The sequence below is a fragment of the Pelmatolapia mariae genome, linkage group LG7, assembly GCF_036321145.2.
Source record: "Pelmatolapia mariae isolate MD_Pm_ZW linkage group LG7, Pm_UMD_F_2, whole genome shotgun sequence".
NCBI lineage: Eukaryota > Metazoa > Chordata > Actinopteri > Cichliformes > Cichlidae > Pelmatolapia > Pelmatolapia mariae.
In genome coordinates, this window is record NC_086233.1 from 58,116,342 (window position 1) to 58,139,539 (window position 23,198).

General features: G+C 35.9%; 1 protein-coding gene across 1 annotated transcript in view; it reads right to left on the bottom strand.

Moving 5' to 3' along the window:
• The window catches only part of lrrc4ca (leucine rich repeat containing 4C, genome duplicate a), a 142,394-nt gene extending 119,622 nt beyond the window's left edge, over positions 1-22,772 (bottom strand). Inside the window, exon 1 of the mRNA XM_063479957.1 lies at positions 22,682-22,772. The gene's annotated coding sequence lies outside the window, so the exon portion shown is untranslated. The remainder of the gene's footprint in view (positions 1-22,681) is intronic.
• Positions 22,773-23,198: the final 426 nt, after the last annotated feature.

Below are 23,198 nucleotides of genomic sequence, written 5' to 3' on the forward strand. Positions count from 1 at the left end.
GAGTCTATTAAAAGGTAAGACTTTGCAGTCATTTTAGTATTTGTTGTCTAATCCCTTGTATTACATCTGAAAGACTACATTTCAATCACATCTTGATTGACTGTGTTCTTGTGCAAATACTTGTGGACTAAAAAGTACTTTATTGTGAGAGTGTATTTCAGTATTACATGCAGTTATTCTGTGGGAATTTTGGACATCTTTCAAATAAATACATTTTTTGTTATAATAGAGAGTGAAATACTAGAAACACCTTATATAATACTACTTTTACTTTATTTTGCTTTCTAAAAAATGTTTTTATCCATATACTGTATGAGAAGTAGCTTGGTATTTTTACAAGCAAATATCACATCATCATGTGTTCCCCCTTATTTGGTTGTGTTTCTGACCTTTAAAATAAACACACAGGCAAACAAATCATACCACACAATCTTTTTGTTTTTATTACAAGTACTCTACTTGTCTCTGTCGAAAAAGTAAACCCACTCTATTCAAATTAATCCAATCCACGAATACTAGTATGTAAAAAAATCTTATTCTTCAACATCTGGAGAAAAGCACGAAGCCATTCATCTGAAGCCTGTTTCATCTGAAATTAGCCTTTAAACATATGGCGCTGCACATACTCTCCATATTGTCATTTTAATAATGCAGCAAGCACATATATCATTGGACCGTTACTCCCGCAAGATCTTAAACTTGTAACCGTCAGAGTTTTGTTACTTTTATCAACACACCACGTGCATACCATACCGGTATACACTGAAAATACTCTGGTAGATCAGGCATGGTGGGTTTGGTAAAGAACACTTTCTGTATAGAATATTTAAATCACATAATGTAGTTTGGTTGGACTATGCTGTATGTATCCATTCAGGCTCAATCAAATTGATGTGTGTACCTTCAACATTGACTTTAAATGGGATTCATGACTCAGGTGGGGTTTGCTCCATGTTTCGAAGGGTACAATCCTTCAGCAGTGAAAAAAGGACAAGAGGAGAGCAGTTACCTCTCAGAGAAGCAATTACAGGAAGCAATAAAGGCGCAGAAGTGCATTCAACAGAAGCAATTTTTGGTACCTCTCTCCCTTTGGCAGTCCACTTGTTTTCACTTGCACAGAGAAATAGATAGAAAGAGAGAGGGAGCAAGGGGGTTACAGTCTCTAAGGTGTCATTCCTTCCCTTTCTCCCTGCTTGCCATTTCTCATTACAATACTGCATTGTTTACTTTCTACAGATGTGGGCTGAAAATTGTGAAACAAAGAGAAGCAATTTGGACTAACTAGATATTGCTGAGAGAGCACAACAAGGTCACAGTAAGGCCTGATGAATGGTGGCCCACTTTCAAGCAGAACTAAGACTGCCTTCTGTAGCAGAGGACCTTATGCTTCTGGTAATGGTAGAGATAGGTCATTAAAGTGAATGACTATAGTAAAGTGCAGCATCTACAACTTCAGAGAAGTGTGTAATCTTGATATCAGTACAATCATAAAGAAAGATAATAATGAGGTTAGACACTTGTGGGTAAGTGAGGCTAATTATGTAATATTACTGTTTATCAAATGCAATGAACTACACACACAAAGGGTTAATCCACCTAATATTTTGGAAAACATGATTTCCATGATTGAATTACCATTTTTGAACACCTTTTGGAAAGAATGTTCAATCATGTTTTTAATACGTAAAATCATGAAGCACTTTCGGTCAAGAAGTCAAATGGGTGTAATGTCTTTTATCATGAATTTATGGTTACCCTGTGGAGTTGTCTTCCAAACAGAGCAATGCTTGCATTCATTGTCTCTCATTCATAACCATTGTGTGCTTTCTTGAGGTCTAACAAATGTGCTGAATGTGCCTCCTTCTCCATAAAATATTTGCAATGCTGATTTTTTGAAATGCTTGCCTTATGAAATTCATTTACAACCATGTTTACATAAACAGCAAGTGGATTTGGGCTTGCCTGCATTTTGCTGGTACATTGATACATGGAGAAATGCTTTAAGTCATTAAATTACTAGACAGAATACACATTAAACATATGTATGCTCACCAAAATAGTACATGCAGCAGTAGCTCCTAGTGTCTTTGCTTTGTTTTGAGACAAAGGAGGCAAAGCAGAATACACTGACATAGGACACAGACTTTCAAAGTAAAACAGGAAACACGAACCATCAGAGGCAATGATGACAAGGAAGACCGAGAACATAGAGACCTGAAACGTGGGATAGAAAGTCACAGAGTAGGCATAACATGGAACACAGGGGAGGCACATAAACAAAACCTAAAGACTAGAAATCAAGAAATACTAGAGAACATAAGGAGCTACAAAACAGAAACCAAAACACTAGCAATGATAAACCATGATGAAATCAAAGATTTATAATAACACAAAAACTGGGTCTCAGACCCAGCCTCTGACAAGTACTTTTCTGCTAATGTTAGCAAGGCAAGAAGCCGGTAGTGAGCAAAAAATGTATGAAGCACATCCCAGAGTCCTTAATTGCCAGAAACCTTTAAGCTAGGCAGCTAATATGTATTTACATGAAAATGTGTTAATAATGTCACTTTCTAGTGACAAGTTTAATGGTGGCTAGAAATAAAATATCTCCCTCTACTGTTACTGCAACTTCCTGCAACTTCTGCATGCATGTCCATTGCACACTTTGGAGAGGTATAGTGTGGAATGGACACAGTGGACTGGCATGTCTATTGCATGTTTTGCCATGATAGTGGGTTGCACAGAGCACACTGGAGACAATGCTGTGGCTGTCACATAGTTTGCCTTCTCCAGTCCTCCCACCTGCTACACCTTTACAAACTGCACATGTACTGGGTATCTCATAAATAAGCACTTCATAAATAAAACATAACATGATATTGTGGGAGTGGGAGTTAGAACTGATTATATCATCATTAAATCATCAATGGAGAGTATATAAGAATAATAATAAGAACAAGAATAGGAAAAGTTGGAAAATTATATTAAAGTAGGTCAATATAAACAATGCAGTTTAATAAAATAAACACAATATCTCAGAAAAATGGAGAGCACGAAGGCAAAAAAAATGCTAAACATAAATTTAAGTGAAATAGAAAATACAACAATGTCAAAATCTAAATAAGTGAAAAGCTCAATATTCTAAATTATTGTATAATAAGAGCTCTAATCTAAAAGGACTACATGTATTAAGATTTTTTGCATCTATCCTTGAAGTAGTGGAGCAGAAAAATGATGCTAGCAAAACTCTTGACTTACATGTCCAGTAAGTAGTGCAGATATGGTTATATCTTAAACTGCACATGGATAAGTGGTATATAGAGCAATATTTTTAACCACACAAGCATTTTTTTTTAAAAAAAGTATCTTTGTATTGAATGCCTTTATCTTTTAGTTTGTCTATAAATGTACAACATATCAAACACAATAAATATTTTTATGAAACTAGAAACTACATTTTTTTTTTCATTTTGAAAATTACTGAATATTTGTTTCAGCACTACTATCATGTAGCTAAAAACGTACACCTAGTGATATTACCGGGAAACTTGCTGAGCACATTCTTTGTTTCAAACTCTTATTTGTAAGATTGCACATGGCAAATCAGTGATATAGGCAGGAAAACAAATCCAAAGTTTTGCGTTGAATACAGCAGTATCCCCTTCATTCCCCCCTCAGGCATGTTTTTTCTGAGAGATGAATGTTTGTACCTCTACTTGCACTTCCCCTTGGAAATATTCATCAGAAGTGCTAGCTGCTTTCACTTTATAACCTCTTCCTATACGTATCAAGCCTTCTGTATCTTTCTCTCTCCCTTCCTCTCTAATGGCTTAAGTTTTCCCTGGGGGGAAAGATAGCCAGGGATGATGCTTCTCTGGATGGATTTAGAGTTGCTGAAGGTCTTTCTTGTCATGGAAACAATATAAAAATTATAAAGCATATATTTTTTCTTTTTTCATAGTGATTTCTTGATGCATTTTATTTTGTCAAAGCCAGATGAATCCTCTTCGCTTGGATACAGCCCGGGTTAAGTTTTGAGTCATATTCACAAGCTGTCTCTCCTAGTTATAGTATTCTTTACTACCTCTACTATATTACCTCAAGCCTTGTGTGAATATTCAGATGAGAATCTCAACAAGTCCCTTGAGGGTAATTTTCTTTTCTTTTTTCCCCCTTTTATCCTAGAGGTGCAAATCTTTGCATTATCGATAACTAACTGATTATAGATTGCCTTTCTTGTTTGTTTTATTCCTCCTGATATGTGCTACACTCTGGGTGCACTAGTCAGACACTAAACATATTAACATTACAGATGGTACCCTTAGACAATATTCTCTTTGCAAATATTACTTGACAAAAGCATACTCTCAGGAACGGCTATGTGGAATTAAGTGCTTTATGAAATTTAATATAGGAACCATCAGGGCAATAAAGGAGTGACAGATATGTGTAACAATGATCCATCGCACCGATGATCCACATCTGCTATTTATTTTTCGCTCTTTTTTTTTGTTAATTTATGGAATTTTTGACAAAAAATGTGCGACATTACTTACATGTTAATAACCTTTTTGCCAGCAGTATTATTATTATCATGGCAGCAGCACTGCCATGGACATCTCTGCTGATATACAGTATCATAGGAAATGAGATGTCAGACTCTAAACATGACACTAAATCCAATAATGAGCACAGGTTGCTGTGACATAAGTGGCATGCATTTTAACAACATTTTCTTTCTTCTGTTAACTGAGAATTTTCCAAGGAAAAATTCCAAGGAAAACCTTCAAACTTGACATTGGACTGGAATGACTGAATTAAATTTTTGAACATAGCAGTCAGGTTTTTTGCCAAAAAATGTCAGATATATTTCATCTACATGCCTTCTGTATTGCTGGCACAAACTTCCTTTGGCCCTATGAGTGAGAAAAAAATAATGATAATAATAGTTTTAAAAAATACTAAATAAATAAATAAATAATTGGTGAATTCTGACAAAAATGTCCACGTCTCGAGAACATGATCACACAGCACCACCTCAAGTCTTATATAATCAGGGACTAAAAATAGTGCAGCAGATGGAAATGATATAAAAAAAATAAACTTTGGAGTACTCCATTTGCAGCAACGCAAAATGCTGTAGGTGTTTTTCAGCATGACTCATTTGCCTGAAGAAAAAGCAGAGAAAGCTGTCGAACCAGTTCTACAGCACACTCCAACACACAGTTCTCCATGGCTGTACGCAGTACTGTTACTGAACATTTTGTCAACGGGGGAATCTTTTACAATTTTTTGTTAAATTCTATTACATATAGAAACTGGATTTTGTTGATTTGCACATCTCCATCAAAACTATTGTAGTTTGTTAGCAAAAGCACTGAACCTTGTCAAGTACGGCTAGTATGGGTTTAAATTACTCAATGACTAACACCATAAGAGAATATACAACTTATTTATCGTCAGAAAATTATTAATAATATAAATATTATTATCTGAAAAACAGATTATACTTATTCTGTGAAGTTTGGTTAGTTTGCAACCAAACCAAGCGGTACTTGAGATAAAATCTTTAGTTAACTAAAGATTTTATCTCAAGTACCGCACACATGCTGTATCTCAGAAATCAGAATTCAGAAATACTTTATTAATCCCGAAGAAAATTATAGGTTACAGCAGGCAGCACGCTAAGGGGGCTAATCTGTGCCCCCTTACCCCTTTGATTGTACGGGATTAGCACAAATAGCAAAACATTAACACAATAAAGAATCCCTTCTGTATTAACATTGACAAGGACAACTCTGTGTTTTGGACTGGGATTACCTGTCTTTTTTGGTATTAAAAGTACTTATTCAAACATAAACAGGAAATGATAATATGAAGTCAGTAACAAACGGACAGACGGACAGAGATACCACAACACCTCTTAAAAGAGGTATCGGCAGGTACGTTGTTCAGTTATCAATGAAAAACCTTAATACTAGCATTACTGTCCCATTTCTGAGTCCTGCAAATGTGTTCTCTCATATTGTTGTCTATTAAGCACCAAGATCTCTGACAAAATTTCTTCGTAAGCACATTTTGTTCCTGTGTGCAACTTATTTGCTAATGCTCCTTTTAGAATAATGATGAAATACAACTATTAATTTTAGCAAGCTGATTCACTATTATTAAAGAGGTCTGCTGAAAAGATACAAATGGAGCTAAGCAAAACTGGGTTCAAATGACAATTTCTAATGAAATCACCCTACTCATTATTCACTATTCTTGCCTATTTAGAACATACAACTTACTGCTGGCCTAACGGAAATAGAACTTTGGTAACCAGAAAGTACAATAGCGAGCAACAGCGAGTTAAAATAATAAGGCTATTAAACTCTTTTGGAAAACTTGAATGTTCTACTGTTACAAAGCTGCATGAAAGTAGCAATGCACAAATATAGAATATGACTGATTAAATTGTGCCTGTTCTGATCTTCTTTAAATTTGTTTGCCGTTAGTATCGCTTAATATGTTTAGAAATAGAAAAAAATAACTAAAATAAACAGTAATCTTTGATATTTATTTCAATGCTTGGTACTACAGTGAGTCTTGAAAAGATCCAGGACAGGTCATCAGTGGGAAAATGACAAATGTAGGCATTGTTAATCAATATAAAAGACTGAAGAGCTCTGACACAAAGAATACTGGAAGTAGCACAGTTTGGGGGCAAATTATCCCCTATGCCACCCCTGGGCACAGCTAAACCTGTTTCTCCATAACAGAAAGGTAGACTACTAACCTTACCCACACAGCCTTAATCTTCCAAATGCTGCTTGAGCATTTGAATTTCTACACATCAATCTCAGGGCCCCGTCCTGCCTTGATTAATGGTCCCCATCTATCATGGCACCATGTGGCGTGCAGGCCTTGCCCCGCCAGACAGCTTTGCTTTAGAATAATGGGTGCACTCCATCCCAGTCCCCGCCATGCAATGATTGTGCATCTTTGTGATCTATCTGTCAAGCCCCTCTGTCAAAAGGGACAAGAAGGGACAGTGCAGGGGTAAGCAATCAGGATGAGGGAGGCATTGCAGCATGCCATTTATGTACAGTATGTAACAGAATGCCTTTTATTGTGGCTAGCTGGGCTGACTGATAAACAGAAATATTTTCTCATAGACAACACTGTCTCTCTCATTCTGTCACACATGGGAGCATGAAGCCTTGGAGACATTCTGTCTGCCATCAATAATGTTGGCAGGGAAAGCAAAAGCAATGATGGTGACTGCAGGTTCTATTCATGTATGGTTGCTTTCTTGCTTCCCTAATATTCCTAACAAAATTAAATATTTGCTCAATTGTATATGTGCCAAAACAAGCTGCGATATGAGAATGGAGGGCGGCTTAATGTTTTCTCTCCAACCAGGGAGAAACGCACTGCATGGACATCATCACAGAAATTTAAAAATACTCATTTTTATCAATATTCTGAAAATAATTAGCTGCAATTAAGTCTATCTCTTACAAAGAAGATGAATGCCACGTTATCCAGCCTTTTATGTGGACACACCAGTATTGTGTGAGTCAAGAGCTATTCATGCTTTTAAACAAGCCATTCATCATTGTCATCTGAATATTCTTAATTCTTCATGGTGCTTTTGTATGTCTTGTTACTGGCAGGCAGGCGAACAAAAACTCTCAGTCCTTATGGAGAACACACAATTCAGGCAGGAACGTGTGTTCTTAATTAAGAACTCATTCACAACAACAATAATTAAACTCTCATCATATTACATGGTAAAGGGACGAGCTTGACCACATTTACACATTGAGTCTCAACAGTGAATCTTGGTTATTTAATGTTCTTTGGCATGTTTTTGAAATACCACAGTCTTATGTGTGAACATTGTGGTTGCCTGTTGCTTACATTTTGACTGGCTGCCATGTTGTCCACAAGCATGAGCTGTTAAAATGCCTTCCACTTCTCTCATTACATTGCAGCTTCATCACTTTGGTCCTCACAGAAGATTATATGACAAATCAGGAGGATGGCGAAAAAAGAATAGTTACTAATTAGGACAGTCTTAGATAAAGTAGAATTACATTTAAATTTCTATCTCCTGTTCACTTCTAATGAAAACCTATTTTCCAAACCATTCCAATTTGTTCTGATTTTGTTAGCTGTGAGAGTAAATAACAATTTTCCAAAACAAAATAGAATAGGCATTGAAGATTTAAAATATACTGGTTTGTTTCAACTAATTTGCCATTACCTATCTAAATGCACAGCAATTCAAAATACAAAAGAGAATGTGTTTAAGAATTAAAGAAAAGAAGCTGCATTAAATTACAATTCATGTGCACTGTTTTACAAGTGACAGGGACAAAACTGTTTTACTGAGTGCTCTCAGAGTGATGCAACATCTTCATGAGCCTTTAGTTTTGTTTCACCTTCTGAATTTGTTTAGCTTTCTACAAGAGCAGAAACAGCATCGTGATACAGCTTTAAGTGCAATAACTGTATGCATGAAAAAGCGATTTTCATTCCTATGAAGCCGTATGCTGTATAATGAAAAATATGTTGCAGCCATTCCTCATTTTTAAAATACTTTCCTTGGAAAATAGTTGGAAATATAGTATAAAAGGTGTACAGTGTGTAGAATTCTAACGAACTGAATCTCAATATTTGGTATGTCTCCTTCTATTGTTCAACGCCGCCTGAACCTTTTTTGAAATTTGTCTAAGTCTTTGGGAATAGTTCTTCAGGCTTCCTAAAGGACATTTAAAACCTCTTCTCTGGTTGTTGGATACATTTTGTTCTCTTCTCTGGCAAGACAACTCCACACTGTTTCACTAATGTTGAGGTTCAGGCTCAGGGGAGGCCAGTCCATGACTGACAGGGTTCTATGTAGTGTTTTGGTGTTGGCTCTTTCTGTAGTATTGTATCCCATCCTGCTCCACAATACGTTTTAGCACTGTGGTGTTTTGTGTAGGTTATCTGTGTAGTCAGTTTAATTAAAAACCTTCAGATAAAGAATTTCATAGTCCTTTAGCCAGAGCACACACTGTTGAAATCACCTGCTTATTCACAGTATTCATTCATTTGTCTTTTACATATATGTGAGCTTAGCTTAGCTCGTAGCCGAGTCACTAGCAGCATGTTTTTTTCACTTGTCCCTCCTGCAGTTTCCTGATTCGTGTCAGATGTTTAGCTACTCCTAAGCCTCTTTTAGTATACTTGTAAGAAATATAGCCTGTTTGCAGGAGGCTAGGCTTACTGAACTAGAAATCCATCTCCACATCCTGGAAAATCCTTTGCTAGCCAGGCCCCTGTAGTCAGCGTGGGCGAAGGTAGTTTAGCCACCATTAGCTCTCCCCAGCAGATTGTCCTGAGCGGCCCGGAAAGCAGGTAGGGAGGTTGATGGTGAAAAGTTGGTGTAGCCCTAAATAGAAGGCCGCGGTACACCTCCAACCCATTTACGTGTCAAATTGTTTTTTGCTACTCTACGACACACCCATCGAGAAGCAAGCTCTGGTTATTAGCAACTCTTTTTTGAGATGTGAAGCTAGAGACACCAGTAACCATAGTGAATTATCTTCCGGGGCCCAGTGTGCAACACTGAAGGAACCCTGAAATTGCAGGCTAAAGATAAACAAATTCCTCCACTGCCAGAGATTTCTACAAGCTAAAAGGGAGTTTTTCCTTCAAGTGCTTGTTCAAAGGAGGATCATTTGTTGGGTATTACTTTGTAATATTTATAGGGTCTTTACCTTACAATATAAAGCATACTGAGGCGACTGCTGTTATGATTCAACACTATATGAATACAATTTAATTGAATTTTCTACCTAAGTATGGTATTACTGCATTGTGTGCATTTGGGATAATTGTAATGCTGAAAAAATGAAGACATTACCAGATAGCATTGCATGGTGGATCTTTTCTGTGTTCATAATTCCATCAGTTTTAGATGGAATTATGAAGATCCCCAACACCACTTGCTTAAATGCAGCCCCACAACTTCCTCCATGTACACTGATGACAATTTCAAATTTTAATTCATTATTTTGTAGTATTTTCTTCTTATTATAGTATATTCTATAGTACTTGTTGCCATTGATTTTCAGTCCAGTTCTTGTGCAATTTGGCATACCTTAGCCTATTTTTCCAGTTTGTCTTTCTTAAGAATGGCTTCTTGACAGCCAGCCTTCCACTGAGACCATTTCTTATGAGGCTTCAGTGAACAGTAACTGGATTAACTGAAGGGCTAGATGCATCTCTCAGGTCCTGTGTCAACCCTTTACTGGATTCTTCTTCCTATTTCTTAAAGACGTGGCTTTGGTTACTGTTTATCTGCTGTTAGTTTTGTTCATTTTTCTCAAAATGCACACCACAATGACATGTGCCAACTTTTCAGGTAAAAGCTGCAGTATTTACTGATACAATTTTAAATTATTTTTTGCCAAGTTTTCTGTCATCTATAGACACAACACTGGTTCATCCCTTGAGTGAGGTGCCATTTTTATTCTTGCATAATTCATAGGTCAGTGTTAAGTGGTTCCAAAAATGATCAGGTAGAGGGACTGGGAGAAAAGTGATTGAAGAAGCAACTACTATTCAAAGAAAATGCTAGAGAACTATTCCTGAAGACCACCAAAAACTTACAAGAAATTCTGGATCCTTGGAAGTAAAATATAAAGATCTGTGGGAAGGCTTAGAAACACATACACCTGTCTTAACATTACTGTGTCCCAAAGTGAAAAAAATAATCATCTTGCAATCTCTAGTGTGAAATGAAGAGTGATCCTTTTGTTAGAGTGGATAAAATAAGCTGCTAATTAAATTTGATATGCATGAAATTTGGAATAGTTTGCAACAGTGTTGGGCATACCTCTGTCGTGTTCTCTGAACTACTTTATAGGCAGCGTGGTTTTGTTTTAAAACTATTTATGGGGTAGTGACAAGCTTAATGAGCACGGATTTTAGCTTGCCAAAGTTGAATACAAAATGTATGTTATTCTTTTGCCAGTGTGGTCCTATTTTGTTGTATTTCAAAATTCATTAGGCTCAGAGCCATGTGTGCTTTATGAGATCTCGGTGCCATTAAATGATGAATTCCACAGTACATATGTCATGCACAAAATAATAAACAGACAGACACAAGGCAGACTGAATGAGCAAGAACACGCAGAATATATTGCAAGTTTTCAGAGTTACTGATCACCGCTCATTATCATACTGTATAAAACTGCTTTATCAGTCTATCTATAGATAGACTCCTGCATGCTTCTCCAGTGTTTCCTAGGCACCTTTGCTTTTCTGCACTCCCTTTGTAAAATATTATTACTTCAGTAGTTGTTACTTCAAAATATTTACTATTAGCTGACGATAGCGAGTAGTGAAGAAATTTTCCTTTAGTAAGAGAAATAAGATTCTGTGAAAACACCTACACATATTATTGGCAAATTGTAAAGAAATCATCAAAAGTAACAATACTTATTTTGCAGAAATAATGTTTCTAACCAGTCTTATATGGAATCATATTACTGTTGCAGATGTTTAAGCTTGAGCTTATTTATACTTTACAGTCTGTTTAATATACAATAATGTTTCATATTGTATAATAATGTATACAAATCACTGAATAAATAGCTTTTAATAAACTCACAAACCCTAGCCTACATCTTGATTTAAAAAAGTTAAAATTAAATATCTGTTTACAAATTAAAAATCAGAACCTAATTAAAAGGCTTGAGTACAATCTGACAGGGTTCACTGTCAATAATCTACAGGGGCATTCAAAATAGTAATGAAAAATTAAGACAGTTTCTTTGCAAAAGAGCCAATTAAATTTTGTTTGTTCAACCAAATGATTTTCTCATATATGTAACTCTAAAAGTGCTGATGGAGTCTGCACCTATTCAACTTGCCTGTCTTATTTAACCAGACAGGGCAGGGGTTGATGTCTGCTCTCCATCATCAGGGGTTTCTTTGCTAATGTTTTTATTTTTTAATTTAACCTCTATTTATACAGGTTTTCCCACTGAAACTCAATGTCTCATTTACAAAGGATTGTTTCAGAAAAAACATATTAAAAGTACAACAATAAAAGACACTAAACACTAAAACTGTCCAATATTTACACAGTCTCAAAAACAAATGATCAAAAAAAGAATGTGCCGAAGGAGTTAAGGAGCTTTTTCACACTACAGTGGTTACTAAGAGGAAACGTATCTGTTACAATGAAGAAACACCAAAGCTTGTTTACTTGCTAATGCTATCTCTACTAATACTATGTATACTGGGAAACCCATCACATTCTTGTCAAAACCTAGATGTTTATCTACAATATGCATGCACAAACAACCAGAAAAAGGCTGCTGGGCTTTTAGCTTGACAAGCTCAAGACATTGTTAACAGGACACAGGCACGACCTCAAAACACTGGGCCCATATACATTTCATTGGGATTGTAGTGAAGCAGCATTAATCTTGATTCCAGAGACAATATTCTACAAGATCACATTAATTTAAAGGATGACTTAAATGAGATAAGCTTTCTTACAAAATGCTTTCACTTTCATCTTTTAAATTGACATCTATTTTTAGATTTTACTAAATAGCACCTTTTGCTTTGCTTGCACTGGTGGAATGTCACTGAATTAGTAAATAATTCATTAAATAATTAGAAAAATTGTTAATAAGACATGACTGAACCCCTGTCATTGTTCTGTACCTTGATACACATTAGAACACCCGTGCCAGTCTTAAGGCCATTACACACCAAGCCTGTTGTAAAAAAGCACTAACATGGCAAGTTAAGTCTGCAAGAAAAGACAGAAAAGGAAGCAAGAATGGGACAGAGTGTTTCATCCACACGTTACTCTATTTGGAATGTCAGAGGATTCTGTGAAAAATAGGTGCGGGTCATCATGTCATATGGTTCTATTTCAGCTGAAAGAAATAGACTTAGTATTACAGACAGGGAGAAAGCTTGCCAGCCAGACTTTGTGCAACCCTTCATCACTTGGCCTAGAAGGCTTTTCTGCAAGTAGAGGTACATACAGCATGATGTCAAAATCACTCTTGTACTGTCTGGAGTATCAAAGACAATGGTGCAGGGACAACAAGCAGTGGATGATCTCCACAACACCTAAGGTGATTTACTCTTAGGATTTCTAAATGTCAAGCTACAGTTAAATCATGATTTACTGGAAAGATGGAGGAGAGAGAAAGATGTTTGTGATTGTTATCTGCAAAGAAACTTTGTATTAGTCCTATCAGATAGGTCAGGTCCTTCTGCCTTTTGGAAGTAAATTGGAGTGCGGTTGTTGTTCAGTGTTTGCTGCAGCATATTTTTAAAGGGTGTTTACTAATATTTCCTGCTGCTCTTAAGTTGATGATAAAAGCTGGCGATTCTTTTATGTGCATTTTGTTTAATTCGATGGCTTAAAGTGGACATGTAACACTACATCTATAAAGGCTAATTTACCATAGAGCCATGCTCTCAAAAACTGACATAGCTTTAACACTGTCTGTGAAGCTGGATTAAGAAATAAGCGCTTAAAGTTTATAGAACATGTTTAGCACCATCTTGTGTCAATACAGAACATGACAGACTTATTTTATGTTAGCTAACTAGAACCAACAACTCAGTGGAATATAAGTAGGCTAAAACTAAAAATCAGTTTAAGCCGTTACTTTTCTACTGGTCCTGTTAGCTATAATGTTGGGGTTACTACATTTTATAGATGAGAACAGTGTGGATTAGAGCCTGTTTGAGTCACCAGACCAACAAGAGAAGATTTTCGTCCCCAGGCAGGGTGCACATAACCACGCAATCAGCTGACAAAGCATATGTTCGCAAAATACAATAAAATAGTCTCTCTTTCCTCAAGCACATCCAAACAGTTTACAACATAAAAGGCTGCTATATTCACATCACACGACAACCATAACTGTTTTTTACCGAAGCACGACCAAGAATCCCGACATCCATCAGCATGTACTCAGGGGGGGAAACAATTAAAAAATCTCCACTTTAAACTCTCCTTCACTTACATTTGGGCTCGTATACTAGTGTGAAAAAAGATAAACAAAAAAGTAAAACCACCTTTGGCCCAGCAGTGAAGCTCCTTGGATTCCCAGTTAGCTTGGCACTAAATAAAGCATGAAAATAGCTGCAGATTAAAGCTTAATTAGTCAAGGCTTTTGCAGTTATGTATCATAAACGCTGTTTCTCTTATCCGCACCTCTGTTTCTATCAACAAGATATGTGTATGATCAAATATATTGAAATAAATTGAGAAGAATAACATTTCTCAAAAGAAATAGAAGGCAACACTTAGAGAGACACATGCAGGTCTTATCTAACTGCATTGAAAAGGTTTTATTGTATAGACCTTCATGGATGGGATTCAGTTTTTTCACTTCCTTTCTTCTCTCTCTCTCATTCAATCATGCAAATTGAATTATTGATGGTTTTATCAAATGCTAGTGTTATCTGATGTATTATATCAATTAAATTGTTAATTTATTTGTTATTATCCTTACAACAGAATTTAACAAAATGCATTTTTAGTAAAAATATTTTAAAATATTGTAAAAAAAGATGCCTGTGATGACAGAAACTATGACATTTGTGCTTAGGTAATCCAGACACTTAAGTTCAGAGGAACATCTTTAAGTTTCCTGAGGCATTCTGCTTAACATCACAGACTCATCCACAGGTGACAGAAAATACCCTGTGGCACACTTTGCAATTTGCAATGTATTTATTCTCTCCCACACAGAAATGGAGAACATGTTTAGTTTTCTGTTCTGGCCAGTACTTTTGCAAACTCTTGCATTTGACAAAGGGAGCTTGAAGAAAAGGTATAGGCCACTTTTAAATCTAATTCCAGTTTCAAGTGCCTGCCACCAGAGTAACAGAATATAATTTGACACACAACTGTATTGTTGGTTAACTGGAATATATTATTATTTTTTGTTCTTAATTGTACAATCTAAGTGATAGGGTAATCTTGTCTTCACTCAGGTATTTTTACTTGATCAAATCTTCCCTGTGAACACAAAAAGGTTGAACAATAGGAACAATTCATCATTGTAAAAAAAATCAGAAACATATACATTTCTGTTCTTACCACATGTTATTTTTAACTAAGCCACATTTATTTGTATACTCATGTGTTTCATATTTTAGTTAATACAGTCTTTGTTAGATTTTTAACTTTAACAGAGTTTTAACTTTGCATTATCCAATACTGCTGTCAGTTCTCAAAAATCTTTAGAGAATATGGTGAGTTTGAAAACATCAACGGTTATCAGTAGACACTGTATTAGTTTCCTCCAAGGAACAAAGAAAAATTATGTCTAATATCCAAAATGTGCACTGTCAAATAGAAGTTTACTCCCATCAATTTGAAAACCTTCTTTAAAATAGAGATGCAGTACTGTGGTGGAAAAGTTAATTTGGCAGTCTTGTTCTGGCAGTCTTGTGATAAAGAGCAAGAGTAAAGAGCAAGAAACAGTGAGCCCGTCATATGTCATCAACAGTATTTTTATAGCCCAGAACCTTAGTCAGCAATCATCTTCTGAACCCCATATGAGGGTCAGACCTGCAGTAAATGGTAAGTGTTAAAGCTTTTGAAACTGTGACACTACTTAATTATATATATACAAGGATATGCAATGGAGTTTTTTTTTATCTGTACACTAATTATTACCAAGGGAAACGTGTTTTGTATCATTTTACTTTGCTGCAAAAATTTAGAGTGCAAAAGAGGTTTTAACCTAATTGTTCTCTCATTGACTGCTCAAAAGAATGTTTTTTTCAGTCCTAGCTGTGAAACTTTAAGGCTTGTGAAAGTTATCACTCCCTCTCTCAAAAACAGTTGACCTGGAAAACACTGCCAACCAAACTTATTTGAACAACATCAACAAAGGTGACCCCTGAACAGCAGGGCACACACTGCACTGGCAATGCTTCAAACAGTATTTAACAGAAAATCAGATGATCCTGCTTTATTCTCATTGAGTTCGTCCATCAAAAAGTAATTTAAAGACATAGTTCAGGCTAATGTTGCAATTAGTGTGTTCTGCATTTCATTTCCTCTAAAATTAGGTTCTGTAAGAGCAAAAGCAGTATGAATGTTGTTGGCTCTGTGGGCCAACTCAAGACATTTTCACCATGATTTGAATTGCTGATGATAAAGACCTTTATTAGGCTTTGGCCACAAGCTAAAAAGCAGCTATTAACCTTTATAATCAAATTCATATTAATGGTGTAGTTGTGTTTTAACATAGCTAACACCTAAGATGTTTATTGGAAATTATTAGTCTCGCCCACACTTGGAAAACTAACCCTTTAGTCTATGCATGTGTCCTTCCACCAATGTTTAATTTCACAGTTTACTGTTAATGGCTTTTTTGTAATTGGTAATGTTGGCAGTGAGTGCCTCCTCTACTCACAACCCACAACAACAAACCTCTAATAGCACATTCTCTGTATGTATGGAGAAAAAATGGATGAGAATGGTGAAGCACCCTATCCCTCTATCCGTCACTATTTATAGCCCAAACAATTAAGCTGAGAAGACCTTCATTAGCCTGCTGCTATTCAGCAGGACCCTGAGTCGCCTTGCCAGCCAGCTAAACAGGTGTTCCTTAATAATCACTGCTGAATTGCCAGCAACACTGGTTTGCGATTTTCCCTCCATATGTTTCAAGCTGTTAGCAGTCCTCTACTGAGAAATGAATGACTTTCTAAGCCCCATTACAATATCTTACAGTACACGTGGCTATTGGCTGGCAGTCTGACCCTAAAATAAGACAAACTGGCAATATCCGTGACTTTCTGCAACAGTACCAATATAACACATTTGAGAGTAGCTACGTAACAGTATTATTAAGTCAGCAGTATTTTGATCAAAATGAAATTGTGCTTTTTGGAACTCCTGAATCTTAAAAATTAGCCTTTTTTTTTCCTTTTCTTTATAAGATCAACGCTAACGCAGGTGTAATGCTTTGCTGTAATGCTGAGGGATACCTTCTTTGCAATTTAACATTCACTATAATCTATATAATTAAAACCAAACATATATGGCCACTTCTAATGCTGCAAGTGACAGAAGGCAGAAAATCTGTAGCTGTGCCAAGAGCTGTAGATGACAGGCTGCCAGAGATTTTATAAATACTGCTGCGGTGTGACACCACTTTATCCAATTAGGTTCTGGTTCATTAATTATCTGATCAAGCAGTGCTAGAATATAATCAGCATTTGTTGTATAATAGGAGGATGAGTTTGGTTTGGTAATTTTTCAAGCTGCAAGTATGAGCCATGTCTTGAAAAACAATTAAAAATGACCAATTAGACAACAACAACAATAGCATAACATAACAACAGCATAATGAAACAGTAATATAATAATAATATTAATGATAATAGTGATGTTTATTATTAAATCTCAGAAGTCCACAAATAAGCAAAGACTTATGCAGTTTTATGCTGAATTAATTGGAAAAATATACTCCCAGTTTAATTCAGTGATGGAAAGGAGCTACACATGAATATGTAGGTCTGTAATTCTGTTCATTGCACCTACCGGAATATAAACTATTTCTGTCCTAGTTGAATATTATGGACTCGGTGCCTTGTCCATTAAGAATCTGTCAGTTGCTTTTAAGGGCTTTGAGAAGATTTAATATAATTGGACACTCTGAAAGCCTACCCAAACTCGATCTGCAGATAATATATTCCCCCCTCTACCAATGTATTCATCTTGTTTCATTTCTTTTCCAAATTGTGCCTTGCTGTGGCAGTATTTTACTTAACTTGGGCTACCAAAATTAGATGTCTATATTCCCTTGTCACACATTCCTGTGCATTATATGTATATAAGACGGTGAACAATACTCAGTTTGTATTTATGTAAGCCACCTTTGTGAAGTTCTACCTGAAAATCACTATGCAGATGATACACATTTGTACTTTTCTGTTAAGCCCAACAACCCCTCTGGTCTTAGTGAATACAGCAAATGCTTGGTTTCGTCTTTGAACAACATCTGAATTTTGAATCTCAAATCTCTAACCTCATTTGGACTTTCCTTAAAACATATCCAGTCATCTAGAACTTTTAGTAAATACCTACATTTTTTTAAACCTTGAGTGTTGTAACCCATTTTTCATATAAATTTCTTAGTAACATCTCTAATTGATGCAGAACGCAGCAGCAGCAAGGCTGATAACAAACATTACCAGTGCACACATATCACACCTATTCTAGCTTCCCATTACAAGATCCTAATAAAATTCAGAATCCAGTTTAAAATCCTGTTATTAACATATAAAGCCCCACAAGGACAAACACCTGCATATTTATATATCAGAGGTACTGAGACTGTATCACTGCAGCCGACTTCTCATATCGTCGGATCAAGGGGTATTAATTGTTCCATGCTTTTACTTTAAAACCAGACGTCAACACATCTTTGAAGTTGCAGCAACCAGACTTTGTAACAACATTCTTAAGCCTGTCAGATCTGAATCTGTTATTTATTTTAATTGACTAGTGAAAACTCATTTTTATAGGTTAGCTTTCCTTTAATCTTTCAGGATGTATGGAAGTGTGTATGTTGGAATAAATATCAGACTGTTATTATTGTTATTATATCTCCTAGAATGGTAGGGTGATATTTCTATTAATTTAGTGACTATCTACCTGCAGCATTGTACCAGATTAAATAGAGCTGTCAGTCTGTAGTCTCACTGTAATTATGATAAAATACTAATGAGGGCAGAAGCGACCTGTTCAGACATGCCCACGCTTTCAAATGTCTACTGAAGATGTCAGCAGGTACAAAGGATTTTGGGGGAAGGGACATTTATCCATTAGCATAGGCGAGACCTGTCCTACCAATCTTTTGTTACTAATTTGGCCAGTTTACCAAAAGATTATGTATTTTCCTACTATTACTTTCATGCATAAATTTGAGGCATAATATTTTAAAAGCTGAAAAATGTATTGAAGAAGATTTATTTGAAGATCAAGTTGAGTTGATTATATTATCTGAACAGATGCATCCAAAGAAGGTACAAATCAAGGACATATTGTTTTTAAAAGGGAGTTAAAACTGTCAATATTTGTTTGAATGTAATCACAGAGCTATAGTACAAAATCGTTAATATTTCCTCTTCATTTTACGTGCTTTGTGTCATAATGTAATGTCTTTTTAAAGAGTTTATAAATCATCAACCTGCAAAATAATTTTTAAGGTTTTATAAGGTAAAACATTTTTATTCTCATCTCAATTATTGGAGGCCACTGATTTAACACATACACAGTTAAAATACATAGTAATGTTGATCTGTCTATGAGGTGACACATAAGGTTGCAACAAGTCTTTTAGAAAGTCAGTGACAGCTGGTCAAACCTTCCAGTTTAAACTTCCTAAACTTCTCTGCTCCTGATCTCTAACTGCCAAGATCTACAATATGAACAAGGCATAGATCAGTGAGGTTGTGTTCCTCTTTCACTCATACTGCCACTCTGCTGTAAGAGACGTCAGTGAAGTGCATAGATAACCACTGATATACACAAAGAAATGTCCACAAGTCTGGTTTAAAAGGAAAGTCACTGGATGAATTCATAGCTCATGAAGGATCTCCAGTGACCTCATTAAACTTCTTTCACGCACAGTTTATTCTCAGTTTGTCTCTAACAAAAAAATTTCACTTTAACGATACAACAAAAAGTCATATTTGCATTTATTATTTGCATTAATTTGCTTTGTGATAATATTTGATCATCAGTTCAAAAAAGTGTCTTTTTTTGGGACTAATTATTGTCGTTGTCATCATTCCTGTGGAAACACAGAAAGCGGATAAGCCAAGAATCATCTGATGTGATGTTGCGTGTGTTCTTAATTCAGTGTTTACTGGCAAATGATAATGCTTTGGTGAGAATATGACAGTGAAAAAATAATAATTTTGCCAGGTCTCAAAGTGACATCACCACATACAGATTCCTGTGTGCCAGCAATGCCACTAAATAAATAGATAAATAAGCAATGCACAGGTGAGAGTCTAAAATTCTAATTATGAACTGACTTAAAACTTGATAGGCCTTTGGTCAAAAAAATGCCTCTTGTCTTGAAAAAAGCCTAATATAATGATGCTAAAGATTAAACAAAGCAAAAGGCATAGTTGGCATTAAAGTATTTTTAAATAGGGGTTTACATGACACATAAACTGAATTTATTGTAGCATGTTATATTAGAGAGTGTGATGAAATAGTGCCAATAGAAATAAAGCAGTTTGTAACCATTCTGTTAATATTTCATAAATCTACTTTATTCCAAAAAACACCACGTATTATATCAGGTAATCGTGGCGAGATAAAGCTAAACAGAGAATAACAAAACCAGCAACTTCAGCAAATACATGCAAAATATGTGGTTTGTAGTCATCAGTGTTGCAACACATCAGCACACATTAATAGATTTATGTAGGTAAAAGCCAGCTGCAGATCACTCTTGAGGTCCACCAGTGTGCTTCTGTTTCTCACTTGTTTTTGATGCTGTTCCTATTGTTTTCCTTGTTCAATAATATATGGCACATATGCTTGCTACTGAGACTAATGTTTTTGGTATGGGATTTGTGCTGGATTAAGCTTCAAAAGAATGGCTGATAGTCTGTTGTTCGGAGCTGGCATGCTCCGTTCCCCACAGGGCTGCTGGTTTAGAGCAGTTTGGATTTGTAAGAAGAAAATAGAACCAATATTATGCAATCTTGTTTTCTTTTTTTTTTCCAGCCATAATATGTAGAGTATATGCAGTCGGATGCATACTGGCTGATGGGTAAAGAGTAAAAAGTAAGAATGCTTGACAATTGCAATATTGAACTATGCTGCCACAATGCTTCATGTATTCAGCTCAGGCCGAAAGTATTGTTTAACAAGACCCAACCTATATCCTTTTGTATTGAATTGTGGGTAAATAAATCAAATTCTGTTCACTTTTTTAAGTGATCCTGTTTTGATGAAAGGACTGTATCAATTGAACTATGTTTGCTCTGATTTTGATGACGCATATAATTTCATTAATCATGGGTGAATGCTTTTCTAATATCTTAATCAGCGGCAATTACCAGCCTTTCATCATCACCTTACTGCTTCGAGAATCACAAGTGGCATCAAGGGTTGTGCACATTGGCTCATCATCACATGCTCTCTCAAGGGTACGCCACTTGTCCGGCATCTCAGAGGCCCTGATTGCATACAAACAAGTGATTCCGTAATCTAAATGTGTGTGCAAAGCTCCTTCTTATCTCAACATGCCTATGGGTAACAGAGTAGCGTGATTGCAGTAAATAGAAACCGCCCACCACCAATACTCAAATCCTGTAGGACACAGGCCACCGGTGTATGGTGCACTTGATTCTCAGACTGCTTAGTACTTCACAATTACAAGAATGTGTTATTATAGTTGATATAGTTAGAGGTTAGAGAAGACTGAACAAGCGGCAGGGATCTGTAATTGACATCAAGTTCCTTGAAAATGAACCACATGGCTTCTTTATGAACCTGATAAGATGCAAAGGGAGGCTTGGTTTTTTTTTTTGTTTTTTGTTTCATCCCGAGACGGTGTCAAGGCAAAGCAGTAATTTATGCTGTAAACAGAGCTGCAAATCTCTTACAGAGAAGCCTGTGGATTCACACAGGAAAGTGACAATTTATCTTTTACAACAGACATCGATGCAGATTTTGCTGCATTTAGTGATTATGTTTTAAGTGGTGAATAGCCTTAGTTACGCTTAGATCTGTTTTTTCATGAACTGTGATATGTGCTTACAGTATTGTTATAGCATAAACAACCTTGACAGTTCAGCATTACAATTCAGAAAGCAACAAACAACTAAGAAATACAAGGAAATATGATCACTTCATCCCACTAGAAGAACTTCAGTCCACCTTGACATTGAGTTTACAAGTCTTTAAAATTCTACTGGCGAGATGGACAACTAGTCTTCTAAAACAATATTCCATAAATTGGTGTTTAGATAACCGCCTAATGTGTCATAGGAATGTTTCATCATGTTTCCCTAGAGTACTACTCGACTTTAGACAGCTACTAGATTGTCTCAAGGGTTTATGTTTGTCCTTTAATTTGTTATCTATATGTATAGCATAAACAGCTAAATGGATGTTTCCACCGTGCATCTGGGCAGAATAATTCAGCATAAGCTTTAAGATCCAAAGTAATAAGTTGTGCTGATTTCCAAACATACTAAATCATGTCACTGTTGACAGCCTGGATGATTACTCTCACAGCAGGGAACTGTAGCCTAGCAACAAAATTACAAGAAGATGATTTAGAAGAAGTCTGACCATGCAACAGTTAGCCAGTCAGTGTTGTTAGCATAATGCATGAAACTCTGCAGGCAGGCTACAAACATGGCAAAAAAAGCTAGATTTTCTTTTTTAATACAATTATAATAATAATTAAAATATTCCAGAATTACAGAGAACATCTAAATTATATTAAATATTACAAACCTTACCCAGTAAATATCAAAATGATTACATTTCACTGAACATATTACACAGTTATGCAGTGTCATGTTAGAAACAAACAGTAAGACTCAACAGATGTCTGTCAACAGCCAGAAAAGGTTTACATGAACATTAGAAACTTGTATTACTTACCAGTGTGTTTTAGATCAAAGTCCTGGGCACCCCGCAATGCACAAGATTGAGCAACACTGGAACTGTGAAGCCAATAGTGGAGCTGTTTGTTGTCTTTTGTGTGACCAAACTTTGACAAAAAATGAAAAATAAAATATAGGTATAGAAAAAATAAGTGAAAAAAGAAAGGCTAAGGCCTATTTGGAGCAGAACTTGTTATATATTTAATGACTGATTTCCCTTGACTTTTTTCCATTGGACGAGACACAGTGACATGATAAACTCAAGACAGATCGCAGAGGATTGGTCAGGAGATTTATATATCTTCAGTCTTCTGCTGGTACTAATGTCTGACCAGTAAATAGACAGGCACTAATTCTCATTTACGCCATGCTTTCTGTTGGTATGAATATTCCTTGAAACCAAAGGCAAGAAGTAAATGGACTGAAGAGTGTCAGAAGGAAAAGAGAACTCATATGCTGCAAGGCAAAGCTCGAGAAGCCAATATAGTAATCCAGAAATGATACTGGTGGTGGCA